General features: G+C 44.9%; 1 protein-coding gene across 2 annotated transcripts in view; it reads right to left on the bottom strand.

Annotated features, from left to right (window-relative positions):
* Nucleotides 1-623, bottom strand: part of RNF24 (ring finger protein 24) — a 73,664-nt gene extending 73,041 nt beyond the window's left edge. For both annotated transcript variants that reach the window (XM_042980853.1, XM_042980850.1), the window contains exon 1: nt 542-623. The gene's annotated coding sequence lies outside the window, so the exon portion shown is untranslated. The remainder of the gene's footprint in view (nt 1-541) is intronic.
* Nucleotides 624-20,856: the final 20,233 nt, after the last annotated feature.

Genomic DNA, 20,856 nt, shown 5'->3' on the forward strand with positions numbered 1-20,856 from the left:
ATGGGTAAGCTGAGGCAAGAGGTCTCACCCCAGCCCACAGCCATACGCACAGTGACAAACGGGCACGAGACCAACGCCACAAAGAAAGGGGAGGGGCAGGTGGGGACCAGGAAAACACTGCCACGCCGCGCCCCCTAAAGCGCGTTCCCATCGCCAGAGCAGAGACAGCCGTCCTCACCATCCTCGTCCTCGCCTCCCCGCTTATCCAAGCCGCCACCCAAGCCCGGGGACCGACGCCGGGCAAGGGCTAGCGGGGCGTGCGGGGAGCCGCGAACCTTCCCTCTGTGACCTCCGGGTGACAGACAGCCTCGCGCCGCCCTTTGTGCGGGACGCACCCCCGGCCCCGGGGGACCCCCTCCGCGTCCCTCCCGGCCTGGGCCGCTGTGCCACCCCTCCTCGTCGAAACGCCCGGAGAGTGAACGGGGGAGGCTGGCGCGGGCCCGCGGTCTCCTCAGCATCCCGAACCCGGAGCCGCCCGGTCCCCTAAGCCCCGGCCCGGGGGCGACGGCCCCCGGCGCTCCGCCCTCGCTCCCTCACTTACTCGGGTGCGCCGGCTGCGGCGGCGGGTGTGCGGAACGGTCAGCGCCGGGAGGCGGGCGACGGGCGGCAGACTGCTGGCGGCGAGCGTCCGTCGGGACAGAGCGCGGCTGAGGTGGCGGCGGTAGACTGCGCTCGGCGGCCCCCGACGAGGGGCGGGCCCGGCGGGGGAGGGGCGGGCACCGCGCCTCTCATTCATGCAGCGGGGGCGGGGTGAGGGACCCGGATGCCCGGGCAGCTCCCGCCCACCTCACTGAGGGCGCTGTGGCTTCAGAGTCTGCAGTGCGCACGCGCAACGGTTGGTGGCCTGGCCTGGTCCCGCCCCGCCCACTGGAGGGTGGGGGCGGATACTCCACGGGCCGATTTGTCGCGGACAGATCTATCTACTCTCTCATCTGTTTAGTATTTTTGCATGTTCTATAAACATTTTTTTTCAAGAGAGGGCTTGGAACGCTACCTCCTGCCTACCATCCAGTCTGCCAGTCTCCGGGGGCACAGGAATGTCCATTAGTTTGATGGAAAGACAGCGCACACCGCCCCCACCCCCCGTTTCTCTTGCAGCAGGTCCTGTCAGCTGAATGCTGGAACCACAGTGGGAGATGAGACCCAGAATCTGAACAGAGTGAACTGTGTGCAAGAAAGAGTGCATTACATTGTTTGTTTGGGGTCCCCTCAGCCCCCAGCTGTCATTCCACAGGGCAGTCAAGAAATTGACCTTGGTTTTGGAGTGGGCTCAGCCTTTTCTGTAATATCAAAGCCTCAAGTTTTGCAGCTCCACGGATCTGTGCAGGCCTTTCATCTTTCGTAGGCAGTATATTTTGTGGAGACACCCTTCTGTTCTTAGCCCTTTAGCTTTGCCACTCCTGGGCCACAGAAATCTTTGTCGATGCTGGGAGCCTGCGGGAGGCCTCACACCCTTCCCCTCTGAGGTTCCGCAGCTGAGTGTGAAGTTACAGCTCAGTCCCCCTGTCCCCTTCTGAGGCTCTCCTTCCTTCTCTTACCTTCCAGGTTTTCCTCAATTAAGCCATAAACAACTCAGTGGCTTAATTTTGGGAAGCAAAAAGTCATCGTGGAAAGTGCCTGTAGACAAGTTCCTTCTGCTTTGGCAAACCATAAGCCTCCGGCAAGGGGGAAGTAAAGACAAAAACATCAGTGAACATCTCAAGAAGTTACTCAGTAGTTACAGGCCTTCAAGGTGAGAGATGGTTGGAGGCATGTGCTGCATAGAGTGTAGAAAAAGGAAGGATGTGGGAGACCCATTCTTCCTCTAAAGCTGCCTGTCAACACTTATCCCTCCCTGCCCTGAAAGAACCTCAGGGGGCTTTTCCTTCTACCTTCCCTTCTAGATCTCAATGAAAGCTGTTACCAGGATGGCCTTCTCAACTGTGGTTTGCTGATACCTGTCACTTTTTAAATTTAAATTTTTATATTTTTACTGTTTACTTATCTTTGAGAGAGAGATACAGAGATAGAGTGCGAGCTGGGGAGGGGCAGAGAGAGGGAGACACAGAATCTGAAGCAGGCTCCAGACTCTGAGCTGTCAGCACAGAGCCCGATGCAGGGCTCGAACCCATGAACTGTGAGATCAGGACCTGAGTTGAAGTCCGTCGCTCAACCAACTGAGCCACCCAGGTGCCCTGATACCTGTCACTGATTAAACTGGGCCTCCTCATCTCTCTCCTGGCCTATTGATTCCCATGTAAATCAATTCTCATTATATGCAAATCTGTCCATATTGCTCTTTTTCTAAAGTATCCCACTTAGTACTTTGATCCTTATTTTCCAGGCATTTCCAGAGCAGCACCCTCAGTGCCTGTATTCTTGCTGTTCTCTGCTAGGAAAGCAAGCTTATCTAGGAACGCTTAATAGTTGCTTTTTAAAATATGTATTTTTAAGTTTATTTTGAGAGTGAGAGAGAGAGAGTGAGCGCATGCATGAGCGGGGGAGGGACAGAAAGAGGGAGAGAGAAAGAATCCCAAGCAGACTCAGTGCTGTCAGCACAGAGCCCAACATGGGGCTCGAACTCACGAACCGTGAGATCATGATTGAGCCGAAATCAAGAGTTGGATGCTCAACTGACTGAGCCACCCAGGTGCCCCATAGTTACTTTTTAATGAAGTCTTCCTATCCCTACCTTGTTGACAGACTTTCTTTTGGAAACTTTCTGGGTCCTGTACCCAAGTCCATCCCAGCCCCAGGCACACTTAGGATTCATACTCATTTGCTAGTATTTTCCTCCCCAACCAGAATGTGAACCCTTTAATGATGGGAACAATGTCTTCTCAAGACCTAGCAGGTGATTGGCAAACAATCACCAACAATGGTTGTTGGGGCAGGTGATGTTCCCTGGTAGGCCAGGAAGGTTCCACAGGTGTGAGAAGAGCTAAGCTCTCTTTTCTTTCTCCTCCCTTCTTGTGGCTTCCTTTCCCTGCTGCCACTGATATGTGTTTGAAAACCTGTCTTATTTGTTTGTTTAAAAAGCTTGGTTAGAAATTCTCCAGTCCAAGAAGGCTATAGGGTTGAGGGTGGAGTGGTGTTAGCTTCATGTCCTTTGTCCTTGTGAAACTCAGGAGAGAGAGAGTATAATAGATTGTTCCTTGTTTCTCTTGGAGAAGTCAGATTTTTTTGATCTCCTTGTGTCTCCAGCTGGAGATTCACAAGCTGATCCATGATCCTATCTGCCTACTGATACAGAAGGTTGTACTTCCCTCTCACTATACCCAGCCACCCCCACCTAGACAAAATGCATGTGGGGGTGATTGTGGGTACATTAAGAGAGGCCTGGGCAGTTTAGGTGCATACCCCAAAACAGCAGGCATCCAGGACTTGAAGTAGCTTTCTCAGCTAACATGGTCCCTTGTTCCTTGATGGAGGGGTGGGGAAGGCTTCACTGTTTAGGGCTTCAGAGGATGTCCCTCCTTCTATGTTCTCTTCCCCCTCCCCCCAGTCCTCTTCCTACCTTATACTTCTTTTAAAGCATTTTCCTCACCCCCACCCAACCCATTACTCAGGAAATTGCCCTTACCCACATGGTCAAAAGTCCTTCAAGACTCCTCTATCTTCTGGAAAATAAATGGCATCTAATTTTAAGTCAAGTGTTAGTAACCAATTTTGGAACAGTAACTTTCTGAATGATAACTGTTGTGGGAGCAAGGGCTACCAGTCATCTTGGATCTGGTGCTCAATACAAGTTTGTTGAATGTGTGATCAATAAAGGGAAAATCAGTCTTTCAAAGAGAAGCTAGAAATCGAAGAGATCATGTGGGTTCTCAGCCCAGCCCCTCTACCCATCCTCTCCTCCTGGTGAGGCCTATCCATCTCTTGAGTGGTGGGCACTATTCCAGAAACACATTCCTTATATTGGCCAATGATTTGGCTGCTTAATTATCTAGAGCTCTGAATAACCCTTCCAAGGGTTGACCATTCAATGCTTTGACCCTTTGGACTAGGTCAGCAGAGGAGTCCCCACCATTTCTGTGAGAGCTTGAGGCATACTCCTGTGTTCCCTGAGTCCCTTCATTCGAGAATTCCAAAGTCTCCTGCTGGGCTTCCTCCTACAAGAACCCTCCTGATAGCCCATGTGGACCTCTAGGTGGGGTGTGACCCTGCCCATAGCGTCCTGAATTGCTTCTTGACGAAGGATGTATGTATACAACGAAAACAGTGCAAGTGGGGGAGGAAGTGTAGGCTTCCATGTGCATGGTAGCTTTGGGTAAGGCCACGTCCACCCTCAGAAACAGGAGTCAGGGATTCTGTTTCCTTAGCCACCAGCAATCCATTCTGCCTTTCTGGCACCCACAGGCCCAATAACCCAAATAGAACTCAGAGCCCTCAAAACATAAATGTGCTCAGGATTCCATGTGGGAGCTAGCTGAGACCAGCTGTAGATGGAGAAAGTGGAGGCACAATTCCTCAGGGCTGGTGCAGCCTGCTCAGACTAGTTACTGGATTGGAGTACACCTGTCTTAGTGTGGGTTCTCCCCCCAAATAGACCCACGACAAGGACTGGAATTCAGGTAATTTACTTAGGAGGTAATCTCAGGAAACAGAAGGGGGAAAATGGGAAAGCAGAATAGGGAAGGGAGAAAAGCCAATACGAAGGTGTGTTGATGAGCCAGTTACTGCTCTGGGTGACTTGGGCTCCATTCTGCTGGCAACTCAGAGAAACCTTGTGGAACAGTCTCAACACTGTCCTTCCAAATGTTGATGAGGCTGGAGTATTTACCTACTGACATCCATCTCCCTTTTGCTTATAGATGACCACCATGGAACATTCAAATTATGACTGTGCAGCAAGGCATGCTACCTAGCTCAGCTCCTCCTGCCTCTACCACTACCATCACATTAGAATACCACCATCACCACAATTCCCACCCCTCTTCAGTTTTCCCACCCAACTGTGTCACTACCTTTTCTCTTTGTTTGTAGGTCTGATCTTGAAAGAGGAAGTGAAGTGGGGTGATATCTTTGCCCACAAACTGTTCTAGGAAAAAGGAACTGTAGTGGTTCTTCCCCCATTTGAAACTATCTGATCTACCCAAATAGCTCTCTGCCATCATCACCTCATCCCAAAGCAAGGGACAGGAAAGAGAGACAGGCAGTCTTTCTGGAAGGACTGCTGGCATCACAGAGTCATAGAAGCAGAGCTAGAAGGGATGAACTCTCTCCCTAGAAAAATGAACCTATGTTTTGCTTCTCCTGCTACTGTAGCACCTCCTCTAAGCAGCTTTCCCTAGTTTATCTTGGCTTTCTGCCCTTCCAACCCACATGATCATAACTCATGAACTGTGAGATCATGACCTGAGCTGAAGTTGGAATGCTTAACCATCTGAGCCACCCAAGTGCCCCCTCAATGGATTTTTTAAAAAGACACAACCTGGGGCACCTGGGTGGCTCAGGCGGTTAAGCATCCAACTTCAGCTCAGGTCATGATCTTGCAGCTCGTGGGTCCGAGCTCCACGTTGGGCTCTGTGCTGACTGCTCAGAGACCAAAGCCTGCTTCTAATTCTTTATCTCCCTCTCTCTGCCCTTCCTCTGTTCAAGCTCTGTGTGTCTCTCTTTCTCTCTCTCTTTTTTACATTTAAAAAATAAAAATAAATAAATAAAAAGACGCAAACTCAGAGGACAGAGAAAATAGAAAGGGAGACTGGCAAAAACAATTTTGTAAGCTGGAAAACAGATGGATGAGTGGTAACTGACTTAGCAGCACCTCCCTCCCCCCAAAAAGCTAAGCCCAGGAAAAGCAAAGAACAGCCCTATTTTCATGGCAAAATCCTAAAACAAAACAGAACAAAAACAACCAAAACCAAGCAAACAAATAAAGGAGTTGGCAGTCCTAGATACCTCTGGAACTGAGGAAGCCAATATCAGAAGAATCGGGTGAAAGGTGATTGGGAAACAGTTAAAATCCTAGTTCTCTTCTACCACTCTCCATGCTGCAGAGCCCCTCTCCCAACAGGCAGAGCACTGGAAATGTAGTCTCCAGAGAGGGTAAAACAAGGTTTCTGGATTGGGTACATCAGGAACAGCTGAGAACAAAAGGTTTCAGGTGAAGAGCAGGGCCATTAAACGAATATTTACTCACTGCAGACAGATCCTCAGCTTTCTTTTCTGCTCACTTATCAAATCCCTGGCAGCCACACTCCATCCCTTGTCTCTGGAATTCTGACCAGTCCAAAAGGAAAGAACTAAAGATACTGACATTAGAATTTTCAATAAATGACAACCCATGTCTCCCTACAGTGAATCTCTGAGTTGACATGTCTGACTCCCACACTTTCAATAAGTTTTTCAGGGCTTTGCTCTTAATCAAAAGCAGACAGCAAAAGATCACCTTAGATTCCCTAGAAAAGAGGCTTAAATGAAGATTCAGGTGCACACGATTTATTGAGGGTGAGCTCTCAGCAGACACCTTCTCTACTCCTCATATCTCACCTCCTCCAGAAGGAGCTGAGCAAGGATGTGGTCTCAGCTGGAGTCTAGCCTCAGTCTGATCCTACAGGGAGCCCTGGAGTGTGAATTGCATGACAGGATTGATTTCGCCTTGAAGCAAGAGGGCTGTTTTGTGCCCACACATTAATCAATCATTGATTGTGGGCTGCCAGGGAGGAGGCCATAATCTCCCAAACAAGGAAGCTCCTGTCTGAGGTCAGTTCTCTAGAGAAAGGGGCAACTCTGATCCATTAATAACCAACACTCGCAGCAGCTGAGGGTATGGGTAGGCCACCAATAACATCTGCTACAGATTACTAGATATCTGAGGAAAACTGCTAGCATGCAAGAGAAGAAACAAATAATAATAAAAACAAATAAAAATAAGCAAGCAAACTAACAACTAAAAGAAATAGAAAAAAACAACTTGGAAGAAACCAAGACTTATTCTCAAGGATAAGAGATATTACATCCACAAAACAAGAATAAGATGCTATTTTAGAAGACAGGAAACAAAAATAAGCTTTTAAAAACAAACAAACAACCCTGATGGCAGAAATGAAACTCGATAGAGGGTTTAGGAAATAAAGTCTGGGTTATCTCCCAGAAATAGATCCAAAAGACAAAACAATGAAAAATAGGAAAGAAAAGAGGAATGCAGAAGGAATAGTCCAGAAAGCTTAAAATCTGAATAACATGTATTCTAGAAGGAGAGGAGAGGAAATTAATAATGAGATAAATCAAGAAAAATCTCTCAAACTGAAAAAAACAAATTTCCAGGTTGAAAGGGCCCATCACATGCCTAGATCAACATATAAAATAGGCCCAACCAACACACATACTTATGAAACTTCAGAACCCTGAGGACAAAGAAAATTACACAAGCTTGAATAAAGAAAAAACGAGTCATATACCAAGTCTCAAGAATCAGAATGGCTTCAGACTTCTCTTCACTGGAACTGTTCCAGAAACACTGGCAGGTAGAATACTAAAGTAATATCTTTATAATTCTAAAGGAAATTTGTTTCCAATGTAGAATTCTATACCCAGTGAAACTATCAATCAAGAACTAAGTAGAATAAAGACTTTCAGATATGCACAATCTCATGCTTTCATTAGTTGGAAGTAACTGAAGTATGTGCTTTACCAAAACGAGACTACACCATAGAGAATGACACAGAATACAGGAAGAAGGAGATCCAACACTGTGGGGAATCCCTGTGAGGCCGATATAGTATGAACCTAGGAGGATTGGAGCAGAGAGATGCAAGAAACAGAGATGTTAAGGATTGTCGTTACCAAGATGTCATTACTAAGATTGACACCATAGCACTTTATAACCAGTTTTTCTTTGAGGTACAGACTTCTGAGGTAAATTGGCTAAATGACAGAGACCCCACTTATTGTTGGAAAGATTTCTAGCCTAATACTGTTGAGAGTTGGTATCCAGTCCTGGCTTTGGCTTGAAGTGGCTGTGCTGGGAAAGTCTCTTTCCCTTCCTGGACTTCTAGATCATCTTCTGTAAATGTCAAGAATGGGCATGTCTTGAATGAGCAAGAATTCCATGTGTCTTTAAGGCTATTTGTGCCTCTGTGAAATTTATTCATTATATATCATTCTATGAGTTTTGAAAAATGCATAGATCATTTAACCACATCCACAGTCATGCTACAGAAACAGTTCCATCACCCTAAAAAAACGCTCTCATGGTACTCTTTTGTAGTCAACCATCTCTCCTCCCCTTAACCCCTGGAAACCACCAATCTATTCTCCATCCTTATAGTTGTATCATATAATTTATCATATGAATGGAATCATACAGTATAAAGCCTTTTGAGTCTGGCTCCTTTCATTTTACACAGTGCAGATGGTTTGACACACTAGCCATCAATTACCACTAATCTTGTTTTCAGTGTTCCCTGAAGCAGATTCAGAGACAAGAATTCAAACGTTAATAATTGATGTAGGAGATGATCTCTGGAAGCGCGGCTTAGGGGAATGAAGACAGGGAAGGGAAGGGAGCCAGTATAGGGTGTGTTTTTTTCAAGGGGAATATCACTGTTTTTTTCAAAAACTCCACTCTCTTGGGACTCTGGGATCTATTGCAGAACTCACAACCCAGAGCTGTCCAGCCTAATGAGTGAAGAAGCTAGGATATTTATCTACCAACTCTTCTTTCACCATTGGTTGAGGGTTGCTTCTGGGGGCCTTAACTCCCCAGCATTCTGGCTTTCCTGGTATGTGGATCAAGAATGTTCTTGCCACCAGAAAAAAAGCCCTCAGGCAGAAAGTTACAGGTGTTCACATTAAGCAGCATTTGGTGTGCAGTAGTGAGTGCCATAAGAGATGTGTGGGGCATTGACACCATCAGCTATGCCCTGCCCCACCAGTGAGAGAATGAAACCAGCTTCAGAGAGGAGCATTGAGGACTTCTGTGATTAGGGTGTGAGAAGACAGCCAGGACAACGAACCCCCTGGTCCCACTGGATGAATTCTAAGGATGAGAACTGTTTTGCCTTGAGAGTAGGAGGGGAACTCTGAGAGGTAAAACTGCCCCCTCTTAGGATGGATGGAGACCACCCCAAAACAGGGCTACATCCCCACTGCTGAATCACACCCATGCATCTTCCCCCTCCTCTATTAGAGTCCCCGATGTGAACAGTAGAGCTTTTTCTCTAGACAGTTGGTAAAACAGGCTTGTATTATTAGAACTCTTGGCTCTCTTAGCAAATTGTTGGTGTAATGGATGTGCAACTCAGCAGAAAAATGCAGACGTGTAAGAAATACCTTTCAATTTTCACAGCCTAAATTGAACTCAGTTTCTATTGTGCACTTCATTGTGTATTGGTGTCACCTTAATATCAATCAGTTGTTGCCCGTTTCCAGGAGGCTTTCAGAAATCCAAAGCGTCAGCAGGTGGCTTCCGGTCTGCATCATCACTGTCCACGTCAGCATCACATGAGATGTGCTCTCTTGATGTTGTCTTTGGTGGTCAGTTCACACAAATCCTTGCTGGCCCAACCCTCATTCTTGACTGCTTGACTCCTTGGGGGCTGGCTGTCTCTCAGTCAACTCCTGTGCCCTTCTTGATTAATGGGGTATTCTAACATTTTGTGATGGGCTAAGAGCACTTGGTGGATTATCCAGGACTCTTCAGATTTTCTGGGCTATTCACAGATGGACATAACTCGTCCTGTTATTTCCACACTTTCCAGACTCTTGGAAGCCCTGACAAGGTTGACTCAACCTGCTGCATGCACACAACTATCTCCTCTGGGAGGTCTTATTGCCATCCTGAGCTCTATCCAGGGTTATCTCTACACTTGGATTTTCTAAGCCGATATGGGTTTCATTGAGGAAAAAAGGCAAGATGTAGAGCTAACTTTCTCAGGTATCCACCATCATGTAATTCTCCTTATCACTCAGTTTGGGGATTTATTCTAGTGTAGGTATGGGTGAGTGCTTTCTTTCAAATCATTGTATTTTCTTAAATATGTTATACCATATACGTATATTCCTCTAGGTTTCTTTCTAGTGGACTGTTTTTTAAATTAGCTTTTTATTTTGAGATAATTGTAGATTCCCATGAAATTGTAAGTAATCAGAAAGATCATTGTACCCCTCGTTCAGTTTCCTCCAATGGTAAAATCTCGCATAATTATAGCTCAAGAGCAGAGCCAAGAAATTGACATTGCTACAATATACCAATCTTACTCAATTTTCTCTAGTTTTATAGGCACATGTGCGTGTGTGCGTGTATGTGTGCATTCCATTTTATGAAATTTATCACAAACGTAGATTCATGTAATCACCACCATAGTTGAGTTATAGAGCAGTTTAGCCACTACAAGGATCCCTTATGCTGCCCTTTTATAATCATACCCATATCCTTGCTACCCTACTCCACCCCATGCTGTCCCTAAATCCTGAAAACTGCTAATAGATTCTCCATCTGTATAATTTTGTCATCTCAAGAATGTTATATAAATGAAATTATACAGCATGTAACCTTTGGGGATTGGCTTTATTTACATATAATTCCCTGGAGATTCATCCAAGTTGTATGTATCAGTAGTTCATGCTTTTTTATTGCTGAGTAGTATTCCACAGTTTATGGAACCATTCACCGATTGAAAGACTCTCAATTGGTTCCATTTTGAGCTATTATGAATAGTAAAAACAATACAATAGTGATGAACCTTTATGTACAGGTTTTTGTGTGAACATAAGTTTTCTGGGATAAATGCCTAGGAGTGTCATTGCTGAGTCATATGGAATTTTATAAGAAACTGTCAAATTGTTTTCTAGAGTGGCTGTACCATTTGCTATTCCCGCCAGCAATGTATCAGTAATCCAAATTCTCTGCATTCTTACCCGCATTTTGTGTGCCACAGCTTTTTATTTTAGCCATTCTGGTAGGTGTGTAGTGATATCTCATTGTGGCTAATGATGTTGAACATGTTTTTTTCATTTCCCCAGTGGCTAATGATGTTGAACATTTTTTTCATGTGCTTATTAACCATCTGTAGAACTTCTTTGGTGAACCGCTTGGCCAATCTTTTGCTCATTTTCTAACTGGATTATTTGTGGGGGGTTTGTTTGTTTTTGATTTTTTACTGTTGAATTTTCAGAGTGCTTTATATATTCTAGACACTAGTCTTTTGTTGGATATGTAGCTTAAAAATATTTTCTCCCAGGCTGTGGCTTTTATTTTCATCCCCTTAAAGGTTCCTTCACAGAGTTTTTAATTTTGATGAAGCTCAATTTATCAAATATTCCTTTTATGGATTATACTTTTGGTGTCAAATTATGAACCCTTTATCTGGCCTTAGATCCTAAAGATTTTCTCCTAAGATTTTTTCTAAAATTTTACATTTAAGTCCATGATTCATTTTGAGTTAATTTTTGTACAAGGTATGATATTATGCTAAAGGGTTTTTTTCCTTTCTTTCTTTTCTTTTTTTTCTTTCTTTTCTCTTTTTTCTCTCTTTTTTCTTTTTTTCTTTCTTTCTTTCTTTCTTTCTTTCTTTCTTTCTTTCTTTTTTTGTTATTGTTGTTTGCCTTTGGATGTCAAATTGTTCTAGCACCATTTGTTGAAAAGGCTACCCTTCCTCTGTTGAATTGGTTTTGCATCTTTGTAAAAGGTGAATTGGGCATATTTGTGTGACTCTACTTTTGGGTTCTCTCTTCTGTTCCATTGACCTATATATCTGTCCCTATGCCAATACCACAAAGTCTTTGTTGTTGTTGTTTTTGTTGTTAAACTTGTGTTTTTTTTTTTTTTTTTTTTTTAAGTAGGCTTCACACAGAGCAGGAGCCCAACTCAGGGCTTGAACTCAAGACCCTGAGATCAAGAGTCAGATGCTTAACCAACGGAGCCACCCAGGCACCCTGATAAAATCTTAATTACTATAGCTATATAATAACTCTTTAAATTTGGTATACTAATTCCTCTTGATATTTCTTCTTTTACACATTTGTTTTATCTGTTCCAGGTCCTGTGCCTTTCCATATAAATTTTATATTATTTTCCCCAGGTTCTTTGGGATGTAATTGACATATAACATTGTATACGTTTAAAGTATAAAACATAGTGATTTTATATATGTATATATTGTGAAATGATTACCTGAATGAGATTAATTAACACTTCCATAACCTCATATAGTTATATTTTGTATGTATGGTGAGAACTTTTAAAATCTACTATCTTAGCAGCTTCCAAATATATAATACAGTATTTTAACTATAGTCACCCTGATGTACATTAGATCACCAGAGCTTATTCATCTTATAACTCTCACTTTCTCCTCCTTCTCTTCTCCCACTTCCCCTTCTGCTGCTTCTTCCAGTCTTTGTCCAGTTTTGGTATCAGAATAACATTGGCCTCGTAAAATGAGTTGGAAAATGTCTTTTCCAGAAGACATTGTATAAATTGGTATTACTTCTTTAAATGTTTGTTAGAATTCTGGAAAATTCTGGAAATGTCTTTTCCAGAAGTCATTGTATAACTTGGTGTTAATTCTTCTTTAAATGTTTGTTAGAATTCTGGAAAATTCTGGAAAATGTCTTTTCCAGAAGACATTGTATAAATTGGTGTTAATTCTTCTTTAAATGTTTGTTAGAATTCCCATAGGGACCTGGATATTTCTTTTGCAGGAGTTTTTAAGTTATGGATTAATTTTATTTAATGTGGGGCACCTGGGTGGCTCAGTCGGTTAAGCGTCTGACTTCAGCTCAGGTTACAATCTTGCTTGCGGTTTGTGGGTTCGAGCCCTGTGTTGGGCTCTGTGCTGACAGCTTGGAGCCTGGACCCTGCTTCAGATTCTGTGTCTCTCATGCTCTCTCTGCCTCTTCCCTGCTTTCAGTCTGTCTCTCTCTAAAATAAATGAACATTTAAAAAAATTTTAATTTATTTAATGGTTATAGGATTACCCAGATTATCTATTCCATCTTGGTAGAAATTTGGTAGTTAGGTAGGTTGATTGGTCTATTTCTTTTAAATTGCATAAAATTCTTTTAAATGAGCATAAAATTTTTTATAGCATTCCCTTATTATCCTCCTAATAGTTTCAGGAATGAAGTGATTTCCTATTTCTGATATGGTAATATTTGTCTTCTTTTTTTGATCTTCATCAGTTTTGCTAAAAGTTTATAAACTTTATTAAATTTTTCAAAGAACTAGCTTCTTGTTTCAATAATTCCTCTATTATCCTATTTTTAGCTTCATTGATTTTTTTTGTTCCTCATTTATTCAGACTGATTTGGGTTTATTTTGCTGTCATTTTGCCTAGTTTCTTGAGGTAGGAACTTAGATTATTGTTTAGAGGCTTTTCCTCTTTTCTAATGTAAGCATTTAGTGCTTTATTATTTTTTTTTAATTTTTAAAAAGTTGTTTATTTATTTTTGAGAGAGAGAGAGAGAGAGAGAGAGTGAACAGGGGAGGAGCAGAGAGAGGGGGAGACACAGAATCCGAAGCAGGCTCCAGGCTCTGAGCTGTCAGCACAGAGCCTGACATGGGGCTTGAACCCTCGAGCTGTGAGATCATGACCTGAGCTGAAGTCGGACGCTTAACTGACTGAGCCACCCAGGCACCCTATAATGCTTTATTATAAAAAAAAAAATTTTTTTTTAAATTTGAGAGAGACCAACAGTGCAAATGGGGGAGGGGCAAAGAGAGGGAGAGAGAAGTGCTGCCCAGAGCCCAACACAGGGCTCTAACTCATGAAACCATGAAGTCATGACCTGAACTGAAACCAAGAGTCAGATGCTTAACTGGCAGAGCCACCCAGGCACCCCACCATTTGGTGCTTTAAATGTCCCATGCAGCATGGCTTTAGTCACATCCCACACATTCTGATATGTTGTTATTTCATTTTAATTTATTTCAGCCTTTAAAAAAAATATTTCTCTTGAGTCCTCTTTGACCCATAGATTATTTAGATGTGTGTTTAGCTTCTAAATTTTGGAGCTTTGCATGTTGTCCATCCATTATTGTTTTTTTACCCTGCTTCCAGTGTGGTCAGAGATCATACTTTGTCGATACGGTTTCAATTATTTTAAATTGGTTGAGGTTTGTTTTATGGCCCAGGATATGGTTTATCTTGGTGAGTATCCTATGAATTCTTGAAAAAAATGTGTATTCTGCTATTGGTGGGTGCAGTATTCTTCAGATGCCAGTATCCTAGTTGATGATGTTGAGTTTTTCTCTATCTTTAGTGATTTTCTAATAGTTTTATCACTTGCTGAGAATGGGGTTGAAGTCTCCACTTGTAATTGTGGGTTTGTCTATTTCTTCTTTCAACTCTATCAGTTTTTCGCATCATATATTTGGAGGCTCTTTTCGGCATGTACACATTTAGGATCCTTGTGCTTTCCTAGTGGATGGATCTTTTTATTTTTATGTAATGTTGTTCTTTGTCTCTAGCAGGAAAAAGTATTATCCCCATTTACAGATGAGGAGACTGAGGTGCAAAAGAATTTAAAACTGGGTCTAAGAATGCTGGAAATCAAAAACCCCCATTAGGTAAACCCTGCAGTAATAATATTTGCAGGCAAGATCCAGTGATGGTTGCTAAAATTAGTAGGTGAAAATTTGGCAGGCAACAAAATCTCAAAGTATCTCCTCAGCATACTTCTTATAATTATTATAGTTATTAATTATAAGAATATCAAAGTGGGGAAACCCTGCAGACACCACTATAATCAAGGGATCAAGGTTAAGATCACTAGTAATAGCCATACTGACATTGCATACTCCTGACATGATGCACTGAGAAAGGCACAATATTGCTTGTTACCTCGATCTAATCATAATAAAATACCAGACAAACCCAAAGTGAGAGACAGTCTACAGAATCCCACAGAGGTGCCTGGATTAGAAACCGGAGCCTCTATTCTTTCCACTTTGGTCCCGGAGGGTATGGAAGCCAAGGATGTGGGGGTCCCTCATTTTTGAGGGGCAATGCACTGCTGGCTGGACAGGTACCTATCTCACTGTTTGGGACTCTTTGCTGGAGTGCTTTCTTCAAAGCATGAAGGTGGTTTTGGGTATGCCGCCCAGAGATGAAATCACTCTCCCATCACCCCTTCCACAGCCCTCAACCAGTGACTGATGAGAGCAGGTGTATAAACATCCCAGCTCCCTTTCCCTCCTGGGGTCGGGAGAGGTAAAACTGCGGCATGTTCTCCATTGGCTCCCAAAATTCCTCGTGGGATTGAACTGTAGTTGCCTGTACTGGTAACTTGTTGATAAGGTACCTTTACTGACTGTCTTCCCCTCCCTGTCTTACTTCCTCATTCCCCTACCAATGTTTCCTAACATCACCTCTCAAATTTCTTGCATCCAGTTTTTTGTCTGAGAGTCGGCTTCCGGCTTCCGAGGGAACCTAAATTAAGGTAATTGCTAAAGGGCACCATTATCCTTCAGTCACACACTGACTGCGGCCAGCAAAGGCATTATGCAGGGGCAGCACCAAACTAGGCTACCATGAACAGCTATTCAGGCAGTGCACTGTACAACTGCTGCAGCTGTACAAATCCGTACCTGCACTAGTTTCCTATTGTTGCGGTAGCAAAGTAGCTTAAAATGATACACATTTGTTATCTTGCACTTCTGGAGGTCAGAAGTCCCAAATGGGTTTCACTGCACCTAAATCAAGGCAGCTCTTGATTTTTGGCAGCTCTGGGTTCCTTCTGGAGGTTCTGTCTAGGAAAGGATCTGTTTCCTTGACTTTTTCAAAGACTCCTTGAGGCTTTCTGCATTCCTTGGCTTGTGGCCCCCTCCTCCATCTTCAAAGTCAGCAGTGTAATAGCTGAAATTTTCTTTCTCTTTCTCTCCTCTGCTTCTATCATCACGTCTCCCTCTCTGACTCTCCTGTCTCCCTCTTTACTTTATGAGGATCCTCATGAGTGGACTAAACTGGATAATCCAGGATAATCGCCTCATCTCAAAATCCTTGATTTAGTCACACCACAAAGACCCTTATGCCATATAAAGCACCATGATCACAGGTTCTGAGAATTAGGACAGGAATATCTTGGAGCGCCGTTATTCTGCCTACCATAGTGCCCACGGTCAAGGGTCTAGAATAAAGGGGCAGTGAGTTGGCAATACCTGCCCAGAGGAAGTCAGCACTGTGAGGAAGGGGAAGGTGGCAAAGAGGCTATTACCTAAATTGGAGAATACAAAGAAGATATTTCAGTGGCTTTATATACAGTATATATTTATAGTGTGTGTGCATGCATGTGAGCGTGCGTGTGTGCACACGATCATGGGTGGGGGGGACGGGGCATAGAGCTGGAGGGAGCTAGATGACTCTAACAGTGACAGGGGCCTCTGGAAGGAACAAGAGGAACCGTAAGGAGGAGACGGGTAGGGTGGGGCTATTTCTGAGGAAGTGACCCTGAGGTAAAAACAGAGGAAGGGAGTGTGGTCCGGAGCTCCAGGCAGAGCACAGGGTGGGCGGAGCCTTCTCAATGAGTCCGGGATTGGGGGTGGGGGGGGGCGGGGAGAGAGAGAGAGAGGGAGAGAGAGAGAGAGAGGAAGCAGGGTTCTGAGACCAGGAAGGGGAAAAAGAAAGAGAAACTAGGTTTGTTCTGGGAAATAGGACTGTGGTTTTTATATTTGGAAGTTCCGGGCGTGATGAGCATTAAGTGTAGAATGTACTAACTGGTTGGGGAAAAGTGATAAATTTGCAACTTCTATCAAGCATTTTGTCCCCTATTAAAAGTTCCCTGTAAATTTCAAATGAGATTCATCTGTGAATTCATGTAATAAACATTGAGCTACTGCCAGGCACTGGGCGATATTTGCTGCACTGGAGATACAAACAGTGAGTAAATGAGGTGAATGAACAGATTCAGAGAATCAGTGTGAAAGAAAAAGAAAGACAAGGGTATGGAGGAGGGAGAGGGGAGTGGGTGACAGAGGCCAAATAAGGGATGCAGTGCGATTTTCAGTATCTTTGTCACATGTGGAGGGAGGCTTGCCCAGTCGCCATCCTCCTTCCCACCTGACGTGGGAAGCAGCTTTGAGGCACATGTTCCCCACTCTCCTCTTCCTTGGAGCCTTTCCCTCTTTTCTTGCTCTTCTTCCTCTCTCCATGTCTTCCTTTTCCTAGAGCTTAGGAGGACCAAGCCTGGAGGAGACAGTAACTGTGGCTTCCTTCTTTTGCCTCCACCTTTAATTCCTATTCCTTGGACCCAATTCAATAAACAAAGATGAATAGAGGCTTACTCTGGCCCTGGAATATACAAGATGGGAGACTCCCATGGCCAAGGGCAATTCTCCAGCAAGGAGGCATCTGGGAGCCATTAGCAGCCAACATGCACAGCAGCTGGGCCAGGGGTGTCCCAGCCAGCAAAGGGGATCTGTGTGAGGCAACAACAGCGGATGATCTCACACCCTGCTCAAGGGAGTGCAAATTGGTATAGGACTTTGGAGAGCAAGGTAATATAGAGTAGAAGGCTCACGTATCCTATGACCCGGCAATTCCACTCTCAGCCATTGACCTAGAGAAATGTTTGCATGAGCAGGAGAATATGAGCAGAAGACTATTGCAGCGTACTCTGAAATAGCAAGAATTAGAAATAAACAAAATGCTCATCTAAGTTGGATACATTCGCACAGTGGAAGGCAGCAGGTAAAATGAACAAGAATTACAAATATCATCGGAGTGAAAAAAGCATGCTACATAACAATATGCATGATGTTGCAATTTATACAAAGCTTAAAAGTATGCAAAATAATGTAGCATTTACGTGTGTGTGTGTGTGTGTGTGTGTGTGTAAACATGCTGTGACTCCATTCCCTCTTGTCTGTCTGTCCATGTCTTTATTCTGCCACTTCCTTCTCTTCCTTTCCCCTTTTGCTTCCCTTGACCACCCCCAGTGATCACCTCCAGCCCCAGCTCATCCTCTCTTCAGCCTCCTGCCCCCTTGGGTCCCTACGGCAAAAAGGCCCAGACTGGAAGGAGGCCTGGGGCAGTTGAGGCTCTCTGGGACCGGGAGCAGAGCAGGAGGTGGACAGGGACCCCTCTTTGTTCCTCCTTTTAGCCTGAAAAGCTCCACTGAGCCTTCCTGAAGGGCAGGCAGCCAAAGGCCTCAGGAGAAGGTAGACTCATTTCCTTATAAATGATGTGGTTATGAGGGCGGGAGTTTCACATGTGGCTTTTTGCATAATCAAGTTATCAGGTAGTTAGCCCATTAGAGGGCTCATAAAGTCTCCAGCTGCTCTGACTCAGGGCGGGGAAACATCCGTGAGATGAGCCAGCAGGGATGGAGCTCTGAGGACAAGGCTGCCCACATGGTGTCAGGTGGGGATACTCTCTGGGGCTCATGTCACAAAAACCTAGGCTTTAGAATGCGTCTGAGTTCAAGTCTTAGCCTCACCACTTGCCAGCTGTAGGACCATGGGCAAGCAACCAACCCTCCCTGAGCTTTTATTTCCATATTAGGGCAATGGTGGTTTCGAGGTAGAAGATTGGCCTGGGAAAGTGCAGCCGGCCGCTCTGACAGGAGGGCAGTCCCTGGGTGTGGCCACCAATTTTTGGACTCTAGTCCCCAGACTTCCCTCAGAAAATTAGAGGTTGGCACTTTGGTGACTGTGGACGGTATCAGCTAGACTCACCGTATCAGATTCCTAGGGCCACCATAATGAAGTGCCACAAACTGGGTGGCTTGAAACAACAGAAATTTATTCTCTCACAGTTCTGGAAGCTAGAAGTCTGAAATCAAGGTGTCAGTAAGGCCATCTCTCTCCAAGGCTCTAGGGTGTCCTCCTGTCAGGGAGGGGGGTGGTCACCATCGCTCCCTTGTCCAAGGTGGTAACTTTTCTGTGGAGGCCAAGGGTAGGGCAAAATGATGTATTTGTCAGTCCTGATGACATGTGGAAGGGTTGGGGGCCCTCACTGCATGAAGACAGGAGGGAACATTATAGAGCCTAAGCTTATTAAGGGAGGATATTTTGGGCATTCTCATATCCCGTCTTGTCCCCTAGAGATGGCCTGGGTCCTCAGCATCCTGGTGAGAACACCAGGAGTGAATGGGAGCAGAGAACTCTGCCAAGTGCTGCCCCTTCTGGGTCTCTCTCTCCCCATTCTGGGGATTCACTCCTCTGCTCATGTCTCTACCACCTTAGGTTAAGGAGGGATGGGGTGCAGAAAAACTGGAGGCAGGGCTGGTGGGAGGCACCTCAGAAGTGGAGTGCCCACCTGAAGAGTCTGTTTGGGGGATCCAGCTTAGTGGATGCCCGGAAGGCTGGGAGAGAGGTGCTCTGTCTTGATTCCCAAGAATTTGACCTCAGACATGTAGGAATTTGGAGTGTCATGGGCTTCCTACAAGCATGGTTTGGTGGTACATAGGGCCATGCCCTTGGACAATGATGTTGAGCCCTGAGATGCCCACTTCCTGCTCCCTTTCTATGTGTAGTAGTCTAGGTTCTTCAGAGAAGTGGACCAATCCAAAATACATAGGGAGAGGGAATGAAGGGGGGAGGGGAAGGGAGAGGTTGGTTCATGTGATTATGGAGGCTGATAAGGCCAAAATCTGAAGGGTGTGCCACCAGGCTGGAGACCCTGGGAAGAGATGATGTTACAGTTCCAATCCAAAGGACATCTGATGGCAGAATTTCCTCTTGTTCAGGGAAGGTCAGGCCTTTTCTCTATTCAGGCCTTCAACTGATTAGATGAGGCCCACCTACATTATGGAAGGCAATCTGCTTTACTTAAAGGCCACTGAGTTGAATGTTAATGTCGTCTAAAAGAACGCTCACAGAAGTATCCAGATATCCAGAAATGTCCAGAAATATCTGGATGTCCCATTTAAGCCAGGTTGACACACAAAATTAACCTCCTTACTAACATGACTTCACCAAGCAATAGGAATGGTAGCTTTTAGTCACTGAGGACTTACCTTGTACTGGGGGCATTGTGCTTACTTCCCAGCACTTACCACATGTGTGGTAGATTTTACATTCCTTTCCCAGAGGAGTCAACTGACTCTTGCCCGGTGTTACAGCCAGTGTTGATGCCCCACTTGCTCTCTTTTCCCAACCAATGACTCCTGCTCCAGCTGCTGCCAGTGAGGTGGCTAAAAGCTTACATCTGAGACCATCTCTGGAGGATTGCGTGTGACCGATGGGATTGCTTTTTTCCAGAACCTTCTGGGAATTTACATCCTCCTCTTCCACTGCCACTGCCCCATCCTTCAGGGATGGACAATGACTGATTGGCCCAGGTGTACAAAAGTTTGGCCTGCTTACCTCAAGGGGAGACAGTGCTGAACAACTTACTCCCTAGAGCTCCCCGTGGGATCAGACAGAGGTTAGACACCAGCTGAGACCCCATTCTTGCTGAGCATCTTCTTCTACCTTGTCCTGCTTTCCTCCCTCCCATGCTCTTGAGATCATTTGGTCAGTAAATCATGTGCCCAAGAATTTGCATCTTGGGTTCTGATTCTAGACAATGAGATCTAAGATACCTGTTAATGAGGAATTTAGAGTTAGGTCTAGTTGACTTCGAAGTTGGCCCACTGAACCCCTGCATTGTCCAGAGTTGGAGGAGGTAAGCTGTCAGGTGTGAATGATCCTTGAGGGCCCCTGGTCTCAGCTGAGGAGTGGAGAAGAGTCCTAGCCTTTAGGAAGTTCTTAGTGACTTTGTCACACTCCCTCCCTTGCTTGCTCACCCCTTGCTGCTGTCTTATTCCACAAACCACGACACCAGCAACGAGCTGCCCAGGTAGGTACCTCTACAAGGGCAGGGAAGGGCAAGTTGAAGGCCAAGCTTGTGAGTGAAGAGACCATGGGTCTGTGTGTCTCAGGCCTAAGTCTTCCGAGAGCAGGGAGTCAGCTTTCAGTTGGAGGAGGCCAGATGTGCAGTAACAGGACCG

This window comes from Panthera tigris, chromosome A3 (assembly GCF_018350195.1).
Source record: "Panthera tigris isolate Pti1 chromosome A3, P.tigris_Pti1_mat1.1, whole genome shotgun sequence".
Taxonomy (NCBI): Eukaryota; Metazoa; Chordata; class Mammalia; order Carnivora; family Felidae; genus Panthera; species Panthera tigris.